This window comes from Salvelinus namaycush, chromosome 16 (assembly GCF_016432855.1).
Source record: "Salvelinus namaycush isolate Seneca chromosome 16, SaNama_1.0, whole genome shotgun sequence".
In the NCBI taxonomy this organism is placed as follows: Eukaryota; Metazoa; Chordata; class Actinopteri; order Salmoniformes; family Salmonidae; genus Salvelinus; species Salvelinus namaycush.
In genome coordinates this window covers 16427196-16441950 of record NC_052322.1, presented here as the reverse complement: position 1 = coordinate 16441950, position 14755 = coordinate 16427196, and positions in this window count along the sequence as shown.

The following is a 14755-nucleotide window of genomic DNA, read 5'->3' as shown; positions in this document are numbered from 1 at the left end:
AGGTGCATGTCTATCAATAATTGGAAGAAACAATTTCATAAATTCATCAAGTGCAGCGTATGGATGCTCTTCATTAATCACATCAGACCAACACATATTTTTAACATCATCCACATAAGAGTCACAGCAAAATCTTTTGTATGATCTCTTATACGCTATTTTAGGCCCAGCTGTTTGAACTTTGGCTTTCCTGGATATAGCAACTATACCTGGGGCGGCAGGTAGCCTAGTGGTTAGAGCGTTGGACTTGACTGACTTGCCTAGTTAAATAAAGGTAAAATAAAAAATTGTGATCACTGCATCCAATGGGTACAGATACAGCTTTAGAACAATGTTCTACAGTACTAGTAAAAATGTGATTGATACATGTGGATGATCTTGTTTCTGTAGTGTTTGTAAACACCCTGGTAGGTTGGTTAATAACCTGAACCAGATTACAGGCACTGGTTACAGTAAGAAGCTTCCTCTTGAGCGGACAGTACAGGGCCGTGCACAGACCTTTCCGGGGGCAGGTGCTCAAAATGTAAAAAGGGCATCTCTCCCTTAAAAAAATCTACTTTCATAATTCTTATCTCAACATTCATAGCATACTGCCTCTATAGCAATCATTTTTTTTGCAAATGCCTATTTATTTCCGCAACAACACACGTTCTATTCACAAGTTGTATGCAAGCTAGTTACAGTGCCTCCTAAAGACATGATTGACATCGGGAAAGATGGGGCTATCAGCTGTTCATTGATTTATGATTGATGTAAATCTGCTACTTAGCTAGCTCTATATTTTTTTCAACGATTGTGATTTATCTTCAATGCTTTAAATTAATAACTTCATAATATAGCTAATATTCATAATCTTATAACTGCTGACTCCATTAGTTTGGTGCGTGATTCTGTCAGAGTCTATCTAGAAGATAGCGAAGGAGTCAGGCGCAGGACACTTGTAAGAGTAAAAAACACTGTATTTACTCAATACAAGAACGTAACAAAAATCCTGTATTAAAACAAGGACAAAACAGGACATCGAACTCCAACACATGAAAGACAATCACGCACAAAACAGAAAGGGAAACCAGAGGGTTAAATAAGGAACATAATTATGCGATGGGAACCAGGTGTGTAAACAGACAAAACAAAAGGAAAAATGAAACATGGATCGGTGGCAGCTAGAAAGCCAGTGACGTCGACCGCCGAACGCCGCCCGAACAAGGAGAGGGAACAACTTCGGTGGAAGTCGTGACAGCTCAGTAAAAACGACCTTGTCTTGAATCCGTCAATAGGCCTAGGCCTAGGTGTGTCGAGACACCAGTGGCGGTCTATGCTGTTAAGGATTAGGGAGGACCATTTTTTTAATGAACATGGCCTTATTTCTATTACAACATATTGGATGACTGTCATTCATATTCTATTCATCCAGCTCAATGTAACATCAATAGGTTTAGGCTACTACATGTTACTCAGATTTTCCCTATAGCATCATGAGGTTGCTACAAACTAGCCTACGAATTAAAGTTTATAACATAGGTACACAAGTCGAGAGACAAATTGGAGTAATCAAGGTGACAGACAGTTACACATTCTTGCATGCATCTAGCGGATCTAGGGTGTAATCATTAGTCCAAACAGTAGCAAACAAAAGTTTCTATTAGACAAATTCAGGTAGATTTATCCCATTTTGTTACGTTTGCTTCTGTTTAAGAAATGTTTTTCAACAGAATCGGCGCAATGAATACACCTCTGATTACCCGCACACACAGCAGCCACATACAATCAGCATCATCACTTTGCTCGTTGTATAATTCCTGCTGGTATCTACTCGTAAATTAAAGTGAAAGTGAAAAGAATACAACAAAATATTGCTATCTTTCTCTCTCTGCTGCTTTTTTGAATAAATTAATTTGTTCAAAACTGTTCAACTATTGTCTTTCTCTCTCTTTGAGTCAACTACTCACCATGTTTTATGCACTGCAGTGCTAGCAAGCTGTAGCTTATGCTTTCAGTACTAGATTCATGCTCTGATCCTTTGATTGGGTGGACAACATATCAGTTCATGCTGCAAGAGCTCTGATAGGTTGGAGGACGTCCTCCGGAAGTCATCATAATTACTGTGTAAGTCTATAGAAGGGGGTGAGAACCATGAGCCTCATAGGGTTTGTATTGAAGTCAATGTACCCAGAGGAGGACGGAAATAGCTGACCTCCGGCTACACCATGGTGCTACCCCAGAGAGTGCTGTTGAGGCCACTGTAGCCCTTCATTGCAAAACAGTGTGTTTTAATCAGTTATTTGGTGACATGAATATATGTACTATAGTTTTATCAAAAAAGGCAAACTTTTTTAATATTGCACAATTTAAAAAAATTAATAATTCACTGATAGGTTGGTCCTCCCCTTCCTCCTCTGAGGAGCCTCCACTGAACTACACAAGTATTGTACAACATGAGGAGGAATTTGTCCTAAAAAAGCTTTCCATTTCCACTGACTCACCCAACAATCTGCGCTGCTCACTCGCCAGTGATGGCCGATTCGCTCGTGCCAAAAGCCTACCTCTCTCTTATTTTACTTTATAAAACAATGTTCGCTCAATAGACCTACTTGGAGGTTGATAAAATATTTTGGTAGCATACAGCAGGAGCCATTTGCTTTCCAACATGTGTTTTCCCTCAATTATAGTTTAAATATTTTGAGCATTGGAAATAAGGCCTGTTTTTGCAGCCGTATCACATGAGGTCCGATACCAACAGGCTCAGAAACAGTTTATCTACAACCCATGAGACTGCTGAACACTTGAACTGGACGGACCACCTGCTCTGATTCTCTGCACCTTAACACACATGCACTCACTAATGCACACACCCACACAGACATACACACACACACAAACAAACATATATATTTACGCTACACACACATCACAACTGCTGCTATGATAGTCCTATTAGGCTATAATGCTCGATTTATACACTTACCCCCATCCCCAATGCACGTGTAAATATTGGACTATAAATTGTGCCTTCCTATATTATATTTATGCTCAAGTGTTTAATCTATTCTACTGAGCCATTTACTTTATGTCGGTATTCTTATCTTTTATTATTTCTTATTGTTGTTGCATTACTACATGACTAACGAGAAGGAACCTGCAAGTAAACATTTCGTTGGACGATGTATACCATGTGTACTAATAAAACAGGAAACTTGTCTGCATGCTGTTCACTGTCAAATTTCCTGTACGTTCCCAACTGGAGGCTATGCCTTGTTATTGGGCTACACACAATCCACAGTTAGCTTATTAAAAAAGTTGGTCCTCTGTGGCTAAATTATAGGCCTAGTCATTGTGTAGTAGGCTATTCTGTATGATGTAATTTCTTTCTGAACAGACAGCAGTAATTCTATTCATTTGGTAAATGTATTTAAACTTATCAGGGGTGCTGCAGCATCTCCAGGACCCTTCTAGCGGCTATGATTCTATAAGGAAATAAATGATGAAGTACTGCTGCTAGTAGGCTATCAGCCAACCAGACCGAATATTGACGATGATGTAAATCAAGTGTTATCAAGCGTCAATCAAAAGTTATGCTGCTGTGGTAGTACTGTTGATAATTAAACTAGATAGCTTAATACACACACTCCACTACAAACCACATTTCAAGCCATGCATGTTTGTTTACCTGCCGCGCGCCCAATCTCCGCACAGGGCAGACTGGGAAAACAGGCACAACTGGGCACATGTGAGCTCAGTACAGGGTAGACCAACGGACTGGGTAGGGGTGGGGTGTGATGAACTTGATGAAGTCACAACGACTTGGGGTCAGTGGGTTCAGAACAACAACGAAAAAAACAACAACGACAAAAATAATATTATTATACCACCACCCAAAAGAGCAATTGGCAAGTGGGAGGGCAAAGGGGCACGGGCTTGGGCACAGGTAGACCCCAATCTGTGCACCTGCCTGATTACATAAAAGTGGGCCACAAGATTGACTCTTCGCTAAGCCTTGCCCCCCTTGGTTACTGTTGCAACCTCAGACAACATTTTACTCAGACAACATTTCCCCTTTTAACAACTGGTGAAAACCCCTCACAATGACCTCAAACTGTGTTTCTAATACACAATTAAAGTAAGCACAGACTATCCCTTGCTAATCGGGAGACTCTCTATTATGTTGTGGTGGACTGTCATTACAATTGCTTCACGGGAAAATGAAGGTAGTAGTGTGGCTAGCCACAGGCTGGCTTTGAATGCACTGTCAGCACGCAGCTCAATATATTCCTAAAGAAAATAATATACTTTTTACTCCATAAATTTTCCCTGACACCCAAAAATACACGTTTCATTTTCAATGCTTAACACATTCTTTGTTGATAAATGATGTCTGAGAATGCTCATGTCTGAATTTAGGTGGGGGATTTTCCTAGAAAAAAGGTTTATCTTATATTTATATATCTAACTTGCAATTTAACTTGCACATCACCAGTTAGAAAATAACTTTGCATAGAGCTTTTTATGACTGGCTTGAATGGAGTTATTATTGCATGTGGCACTCTTTTTATACTCTATTCTCTGTGCCCCTGACTATCCGTCGATAAAACCAAAATAAGAAAATGGTGCCATCTGGTTTGCTTGATATAAGGAATTTAACATTATTTATACATTTACTTTTGATACTTACACTGTAAATACATGTAAAAAAAAAAAGCTTTCTTATATCTCTCAGATATAGGACAGAGACTTCTGAACAAACTTCCTTAAGATTTTTGGGGGGGACTATCTGTTGTTCCATGTTATTAATTTGTTATTAAGTGGGTTTGTATGGGCTGATAGGGCTAATATCAGTAAGGCCAAATAAAATGTTTTATCAAATAATTAAAAATCTAAAAAAAATCTTATATTTCAAAGTGTCACAATCAAATAGCTAAATGATGGTTGGTATGACCTTCTTAAAACAATTCCATGTAGCTTAGTAGAACCACCCCCGACAGTTGCTACTGGAGCGCTGTAATTGGTTGCCGAAAGTTCTGGGGCGGGGCTTAGCAAAGTGTCAATTGTACATGATGCAGATGCACATCTGTCAAGTTAGGATTTTACCCATAGGATAACATATAGTGCCTTCAGAAATTGAACGATACAAAATACTCTGTAATGTCAAAATGAAAAAATGAAAATGTTTATGAAAATGATTCAACCCCCTGACATGTTAGAATCAACTTTGGCAGCGATTACAGCTGTGAGTCTTTCTGGGTAAGTCTCTTAGAGCTTTGCACAGCTGGATTGTACAATATTTGCACATTATTCTTAAAAAGTTCTATACAGGCTTCCTTCTTTTCAATCTGTCATTTAGGTTAGTATTGTGGAGTGACTACAATGGTGTTGCTCCATTCTCAGTTTTCTCCTATCACAGCCGATAAAACTCTGTAACTGTTTTAAAGTCACCATTGGCCTCATGGTGAAATCCCTGAGCGGTTTCTTTATTTTCCGGCAACTAAGTTAGGCATGACACCTGTATCTTTGTAGTGACTGGGTGTATCGAAATACAGTACCATCCAAAGTGTAATTAATAACTTCACCATGCTCAAACGAATATTCAATGTTTGATTTTATTTATTTTTGTTATCTACCAATAGGTGCCCTTCTCTGCGAGACATTGGAAAACCTTCCTGGCCTTTGTGGTTGAATCTGAAAGAGGAAACTGGCTCGCTTGAACACAATGGTGCCGGAGGGGATGGCTGCCGTTTTACGGACTCCTAACAAACGGTGCTGTTTTGTTTGTTTTTTCGCATTGTTTGTAACTGATTTTGTACATAATGTTGCTGCTACCGTCTCTTATGACCGAAATGAGCTTCTGGACATCAGAACAGCGATTACTCACCTCGAACTGGACAAAGATTTTTTTCTTTAATGAGTCCGACGCGAAGGATATCCTCTTATGGCTGCAAGCCCGAGGTCGGTACACCTATGACAACATCCCCCCACCCCCCCCACACTGATTAGCATCGCTAGCATAGCGTCACAATTAAATAGTAGCATCTAAATATCATTAAATCACAAGTCCAAGACACCAAATGAAAGATACAGATCTTGTGAATAAAGCCACCATTTCAGATTTTTTAAATGTTTTACAGGGAAGACAAAATATGTAAATCTATTAGCTAACCACGTTAGCAAAAGACACCATTTTTCTTTGTCCACCATTTTTTCTCTCCACCAGTAGCTATCACCAATTCGGCCAAATAAAGATATTGATAGCCACTAACCAAGAAAAAACCTCATCAGATGACAGTCTGATAACATATTTATTGTATAGGATAGGTTTTTTTAGAAAAATGTGCATATTTCAGGTATAAATCATAGTTTACAATTGCACCCACCATCACAACTCGACTAGAATAAATACAGAGAGCAACGTGTATTACCTAATTACTAATCATAAAACATTTCTTAAAAATACACAGCTCACAGCAATTGAAAGACAGATCTTGTGAATTCAGACAATATTTCAGATGCTCTAAGTGTTTTACAGCGAAAACACAATAAATCGTTATATTAGCATACCACATGTGCAAACGTTACCAGAGCATTGATTCAAGCCAAAGAGAGCGATAACGTAATCATCGCCAAAATATATTAATTTTTTCACTAACCTTCTCAGAATTCTTCCGATGACACTCCTGTAACATCATATTACAACATACATATAGAGTTTGTTCGAAAATGTGCATATTTAGCCACAAAAAAACGTGGTTATACAATGACAATACTAGCAAAACTAGCCTGAAAATGTCGGGCGCCATATTTGACAGTGATCTTGTCTCATGATTAACTATTCATAAACTTGACTAAAAAAATATAAGTTGGACAGCTATCGAAAGACAAATTAGTTCTTAATGCAATCGCTGAATTACATTTCTAAAATTATCCTTACTGTGCAATACAGGGTTCGCCAAGCGAAGCTATACCAAAGAAAATGGCGGAATATGCGTTTAACATTTTTCGACAGAACAACGATTTATCATCTTAAATATTTCTTACTATGAGGTGATCTTCCATCAGAATCTTGGGCAATGTATCCTTTCTTGGGTCTAATCTTCTTTTGGTCGAAAGATGTCCTCTTGTCCGTCGAAATGCCCACTAACGTTCGACCGGTACTGGAAACGTGCCCGGCGCTTCAAAGTGCATCACCAAGAATTGCCTCAAAATCGCACTAAACGGATATAAATTGCTATAAAACGGTTTAAATTAACTACCTTATGATGTTTTTAACACCTATAACGAGTAAAAACATGACCGGCAATATATAAGTGGCTAAACCCAAGCTTGGAAAGAGAGCAGGTCCAACGTCCATCGTGCGTCAGGCGCAGCAGGAAAAGAACGGTACATCCGGTCTTTGGCCTTTTATACAGGCCCTGATAGCGCAATCGACTCCATTCAAATTGTCACCTCTTACTGACATCTAGAGGAAGGCGTGGGCAGTGTTTGTATCCTCATAGGATTTACAGGGACTTTAAAACTGACCTGGGACCAGAGGCCAACATTTCTGAAATCTCACTCCATATCAGGAAAAGTGCTGTAGAATGAGTTCTGTTCCACTCAGAGACATAATTCAAACGGCTATAGAAACTAGAGAGTGTTTTCTATCCAATAATAACAATAATATGCATATTGTACGAGCAAGAATTGAGTACGAGGCCGTTTGAAATGGGCACCTTAAACAGAGCTACTCAATACTGCCCCTGCAGCCATAAAAAGATATACTGCTTCCCGGAGACCAGGGCCAAATCCCTGTGAAGAAAATATGGAAATACAGGGAGCGGAGGTCTGGGTGCCTTGTGAGAATTTGTCGGAGAGTGAGTAAACCACCACTACTCTCTGTATGTCACGTTCCTGACCGGTTTTCTGTTATTTTGTATGTGTTAGTCGGTCAGGGCGTGAGTTTGGGTGGGCAGTCTATGTTATGTGTTTCTATGTTGGTAAAGGGTGACCTGATATGGTTCTCAATTAGAGGCAGGTGGTTTTCATTTCCTCTGATTGAGAGCCATATTAAGGTAGGTGTTTTCACATTGATTGTTGTGGGTGGTTGTCTCCTGTGTCTGTGTATGTTGCGCCACACGGGACTGTTTCGGTTTGTTTGTTTGTTCGTTCGTTTGTTTTGTGTAGTCTGTTTTTCCTGTTCGTGCGTTCTTCGTTACATGTAAGTTCTTACGTTCAGGTCAGTCTACATTCGTTTTGTTATTTTGTTTAGTATCTAGTATAGTTCGTTTTTTGTCTTGTTTAAATAAATCATGTCAAGTTACCACGCTGCGTATTGGTCATCTGATCCGTCTCGCCTCTCCTCGTCCGAGGAAGAGCTAGAGAACCGTTACAGAACCACCCACCGAACCAGGACCAAGCAGCATGAGTTCGAGCAGTGGAATACTAAACAGGAATGGACATGGGAGGACGTGTTAAACGGCAAGGGTTGCTACACATGGGAGGAGATCCTGGCTGGAAGGGATCGCCTCCCATGGGAACAGCTGGAGGCAGTGAGGAGAGCAGAGGCGACCGGAGAGAGGAACCGAAGATATGAAGGTACGCGGCTAGCACGGAAGCCCGTGAAGAAACCCCAAACATTTCTTGGGGGGGGGCTAAGAGGTAGTGGGCCGAGGGCAGGTAGGAGACCTGCGCCCACTTCTCAGGCTAACCGTGGAGAGCGGGAGTACGGGCAGACACCGTGTTACGCAGTAGAGCGCACGGTGTCTCCTGTACGTGTTCATAGCCCGGTGCGGGTTATTCCACCTCCCCGCACTGGTAGGGCTAGATTGAGCGTTGAGCCGGATGTCATGAAGCCGGCCCTACATATCTGGCCACCAGTACGTCTCCTCGGGCCGGCATACATGGCACCAGCCTTACGCATGGTGTCCCCGGTTCACCTACATAGCCCGGTGCGGGTTATTCCACTTCCCCGCACTGGTCGGGCGACGGGGAGCATTCAGCCAGGTAAGGTTGGGCAGGCTCAATGCTCAAGGGAGCCAGTACGCCTGCACGGTCCGGTATTTCCGGCGCCACCTCCCCGCCCCAGCCCAGTACCACCAGTGCCTACACCACGCACCAGGCTTCCAGTGCGTTTCCAGAGCCCTGTTCCTCCTCCACGCACTCTCCCTATGGTGCGTGTCTCCAGCCCAGTGCCTCCAGTTCCGGCACCACGCACTAAGCCACCTGTGCGTCTCCAGAGCCCTGTACACACTGTTCCTTCTCCCCGTACTCGTCCTGATGTGCGTGCCCTCAGCCCGGTGCCACCAGTGCCGGTACCGCGCACCAGGTCCATAGTGCGTTTTGAGAGTCCAGTGTGCCCTGTCCCTGCTCCCCGCACTAGCCTGAAGGTGCGTGTCCTTAGCCCGGTGCCTCCAGTTCCGGCACCACGCACCAGGCCTACAGTGCGCCTCATCCGGCCAGAGCCATCCGTCTGCCCAGTGCCATCTGAGCCATCCGTCTCCCCAGCGCCATCTGAGCCATCCGTCTCCCCAGCGCCATCTGAGCCATCCGTCTCCCCAGCGCCATCTGAGCCATCCGTCTCCCCAGCGCCATCTGAGCCATCCGTCTCCCCAGCGCCATCTGAGCCATCCGTCTCCCCAGCGCCATCTGAGCCATCCGTCTGCCCAGTGCCGTCTGAGCCATCCGTCTGTCCCGAGCCATTAGAGCCGCCCGTCTGTCCCGAGCCGTCAGAACCGTTAGTCAGTCAGGAGCCGCTAGAGCCATTCGTCAGTCAGGATCTGCCAGAGCCGCCAACCAGACAGGATCTGCCAGAGCCGCCAACCAGACAGGATCTGCCAGAGCCGCCAACCAGACAGGATCTGCCAGAGCCGCCAACCAGACAGGATCTGCCAGAGCCGCCAACCAGACAGGATCCGCCAGAGCCGCCAACCAGACAGGATCTGCCAGAGCCGTCAGCCAGCCATGAGCGTCCAGAGCCGTCAGCTAGCCATGAGCGTCCAGAGCCGTCAGCGAGCCATGAGCGTCCAGAGCCGTCAGCCAGCCATGAGCGTCCAGAGCCGTCAGCCAGCCATGAGCGTCCAGAGCCGTCAGCCAGCCATGAGCGTCCAGAGCCGTCAGCCAGCCATGAGCGTCCAGAGCCGTCAGCTAGCCATGAGCGTCCAGAGCCGTCAGCTAGTCATGAGCGTCCAGAGCCGTCAGCTAGTCATGAGCGTCCAGAGCCGTCAGCCAGTCATGAGCTGCCCCTCAGCCCAGAGCTGCTATTTATCCAGAACTGCCCCTCAGTCCAGAGCTGTCTCTCTGTCCGGAGCTGCCCTTCAGTCCGGAGTTGCCCCTCTATCCTGAGCTACCTCTCTATCCTGACCTACCTCTCTGTCCTGAGCTATCTCTCTGTCCTGAGCTACCTTATCCCGGTGCTGCCCCTTGTCCCGGTGCTGCCCCTTATCTTAAGGTTACCCTTTAAATTAAGTGGGTGTAATATGAGGGTGGTCATTCGAAGGGGGAGACGTAAGCTGGGATTGACTATGGTGGGGTGGGGACCTCGCCCAGAGCCTGAGCCACCACCGTGGTCAGACGCCCACCCAGACCCTCCCCTAGACTTTTGGTGGTGCGTTCGGAGTACGCACCTTGAGGGGGGGGTTATGTCACGTTCCTGACCGGTTTTCTGTTATTTTGTATGTGTTAGTCGGTCAGGGCGTGAGTTTGGGTGGGCAGTCTATGTTATGTGTTTCTATGTTGGTAAAGGGTGACCTGATATGGTTCTCAATTAGAGGCAGGTGGTTTTCATTTCCTCTGATTGAGAGCCATATTAAGGTAGGTGTTTTCACATTGATTGTTGTGGGTGGTTGTCTCCTGTGTCTGTGTATGTTGCGCCACACGGGACTGTTTCGGTTTGTTTGTTTGTTCGTTCGTTTGTTTTGTGTAGTCTGTTTTTCCTGTTCGTGCGTTCTTCGTTACATGTAAGTTCTTACGTTCAGGTCAGTCTACATTCGTTTTGTTATTTTGTTTAGTATCTAGTATAGTTCGTTTTTTGTCTTGTTTAAATAAATCATGTCAAGTTACCACGCTGCGTATTGGTCATCTGATCCGTCTCGCCTCTCCTCGTCCGAGGAAGAGCTAGAGAACCGTTACACTGTATTATTGGCCAACGTGCAATTATTGTAAAACAAACGGAACGATCTACGATTAAGACTATCCTACCAATGGGACATTAAATACTGTAATATCTTATGTTTCCCCGAGACTTGGCTGAACGACGACACGGATAATATAGAGCTTGGCTGGCTTCTCCATGTTTCGGCAGGACAGAGCAGCTAAGTATGGTAAGATGAGGGGCGGGGGTGTGTGTCTATTCATCAATAACTGCTGGTGTTCGATGTCTAATATTAACAATGTCTCGAGGTATTGCTTGACATAGACATAGAATACCTCATGATAAGCTGTAGACCACACTATCTACCAAGAGAGTTCACATCTATATTATTTGTGGCCGTCTATTTACCACCACAAACCGATGCTGGTCGCACTCAACGAGCTGACCGCACTAAGACCGCACTCAACGAGCTGTATAAAGCCATAAGCAAACAAGAAAATGCTCATCCAGAAGTGGAGATCCTAGTGGCCAGGGACTTTAATGCAGGCAAACTTAAATCCTTTATACCTAATTTCTACAAGCATGTCATGTGCAACCAGAGGGAAAAAAACTGTAGACAACCTTTAATCCACACACAGAGACACATACAAAGCTCTCTCTCCCCCTCCATGTGGCAAATCTGACCACAATTCTATCCTCCTGACTCCTGCTTACAAGCAAAAACTAAAGCAGGAAGTACCAGTGACTCACTCAATACGGAAGTGGTCAGATGATGCAGATGCTAAGCTACAGGACTGTTTTGCTAGCACAGACTGGAATATGTTCCGGGATTCATCCAATGGCATTGAAGAGTATACCAGCTAAGTCCCCGTCTTCATCAATAAGTACATAGATGACGTCGTCCCCACAGTGACCGTACCTACATTTCCCAATCAGAAGCCATGGATTACAGGAAACATCCACACCGAGATAAAGGCTAGAGCTTCCGCTTTCAAGGAGCGGGACAGTAATCTGCTATGTCCTCAAACAAACCAGCAAACAGTCAAAGCGTCAATACAAGACTAAGATTGAATCGTACTACACCGGCTCTGATGCTAGTCGGATGTGGCAGGGTTTGAAAACTATTACGGACTACAAAGTGTGATGGCCCCTCCCTGCTTTGTCTACTGGGTTTTGCTGTGCTTACTTCCTGCAGGAGATTGGTGGGCGGAGTAGGAGAGGTGGGCGGAACTGAGAGGGTTGTCAGTGCTGATGGGGCACACCTGTGAAAGCTCAGCTGTGGCATAAAGCCATTGTTTCCCCATTCAGCAAGAGATTCCTCTCTCCATGCATACATTTAGTTATTTCGTTGTGGCTTTGGCAGTTGACACCAAAACTCCAATTCACTTACCGCCCCAACAGATCCACAGATGACGCAATCTCAATCGCACTCCACACTGCCCTTTCCCACCTGTACAAAAGGAACACCTATGTGAGAATGCTATTGATTGACTACAGCTCAGAGTTCAACACCATAGTGCCCACAAAGCTCATCACTAAGCTAAGGACCCTGGGACTAAACACCTCCCTCTGCAACTGGATCCTGGACTTCCTGACGGGCCACCCCCAGGTGGTAAGGGTAGGCAACAACAAATCTGCCACGATGATCCTCAACACTGGGGCCCCTCAGTTAGTCCCCTCCTGTACTCCCTGTTCACCTACGACTGCGTGGCCAAGTACAACTCCAACATCGTTGTTAAGTTTGCTGACTACACAACAGTGGTAGGACTGATCACCGATAACGATGAGACAGCCTATAGGGAGGATGTCAGAGACCTGGCACTGTGGTGCCAGGACAACAACCTCTCTCTCAATGTGAGCAAGACTAAGGAGTTGATCGTGAATTATAGGAAAAGGAGGGCTGAACAGGCCCCCATTAAAATCGACAGGACTGAAGTGTAGCAGGTCGAGAGTTTCAAGTTCATTGGTGTCCACATCACCAACAAACTATCATAGTCCAAACACAGCAAGACAGTTGTGAAGAGGGCACGACAACAACTTTTCCCCCTCAGGGGACTGAAAAGATTTGGCATGGGTCCCCAGATCCTCAAAAAGTTATACAGCTGCACCATCGAGAGCATCCTGACCGGTTGCATCAACGACTGGTATGGTAATTGCTCGGCATCTGACAGTAAGGCGCTACAGAGGGTAGTGCGTACGGCCTAGTACATCACTGGGGCCAAGCTTCCTGACATCCAGGACCTATATATTAGGCTATTCTCTGCTACCGCACGGCAAGTGGTACCGGAGCGCCAAGTCTAGGACCAAAAGGCTCCTTATCAGCTTCAACCTCCATGCCATAAGACTGCTGAACAACTAACCTAATCAAATTACTATTTACATTGGCCCCCCTTCCTTTGTTTTTACACTGCTGCTACTCACTGTTTATTATCTATGCATAGTCACTTTACATATTACCTCGACTAACCTGTACCCCTGCACATTGACTCGGTATCGGTACCCCCTGTATACAGCCTCGTTATTGTTGTATACATTTAATTAGTTAATTTTGATTGATTCGATTTTTATTACGTTAGTATAGTAAATATTTTACTTTAGTAAATATTTTATTAACTCTATTTCTTGAACTGCATTGTTGGTTAATGGCTTGTAAGTAAACATTTCACGGAAAGGTCTACACCTGTTATATTCGGTGCATGTGACAAATTAAATTTGATTTGTGTTTGAAATGAACTGCTCGACTGGGAGACCTTACAGATAATTGTATGTGTGGGGTACAGAGATGAACTTATTTAGGTTTGCCATAACAAAGGGGTTGAATACTTAATGACTCAAGACATTTCAGCTTTAATGTTTTATTCATTTGTAAACATTTGTAAAAACATAATTCCACTTTGACATTATGGGGTATTGTGTAGGCCAGTGACACAAAATGTCAATTTTAAATTCAGGTGGTAACACACCAAAATGTGGAAATGTCTCCAAGCTATATCTTGCCCATACCTCCTCATAAAAATACAGCCGATTCTAAAGATTCTACAGCCGATTCTAAAATACAGCTGATTCTAAAGTTTATTCTGGTAATCTAGATACCTCAGTATATGCTCATAGTCATACCAATGTACAAAACAGACATTTCGTTGTGAAAGCACATCTGAAAAATTCCCTCAGAGGACAAACCATCCACAGAGACAAACTGATATCTTTCCAACAGATAAGATCTAAACCAGGCCAGAACTTGTCTGTGTAGACCAATTTGGGTTTCCGAAAGTGGCACTAAGGTCTAGGAGCACGAGGACAGATGCAGAGCCTTGGGCTGACGCCATTAAAAGATAATTTACCACCTTCCCGAGTGCAGTCTCAGTGCTATGATGGGGTCTAAAACCAAACTGAAGCGTTTCGTATACATTGTTTGTCTTCAGGAAGGCAGTGAGTAAATGCATAATTGTGAAGTGGCAGACACATGTGGCACTTGAAAAGTATTTGATAACAGTGGTAATAATTTGCAGTCTTTTGTAAGTGATGAAATAAGAGAGTAAATTTGAACCTCTCGTTCTGTAGATGTAGTGGAGTCTGAATGCATTTACTATTTCGGACCAAATCCTAACTTGAGAAATGCAGATAGAACTCTTCTCATGAATCATGCATGATGTCTATGGGAGATTTGCATTTGAAAATTAGGATTCAGCCTGCATTGAG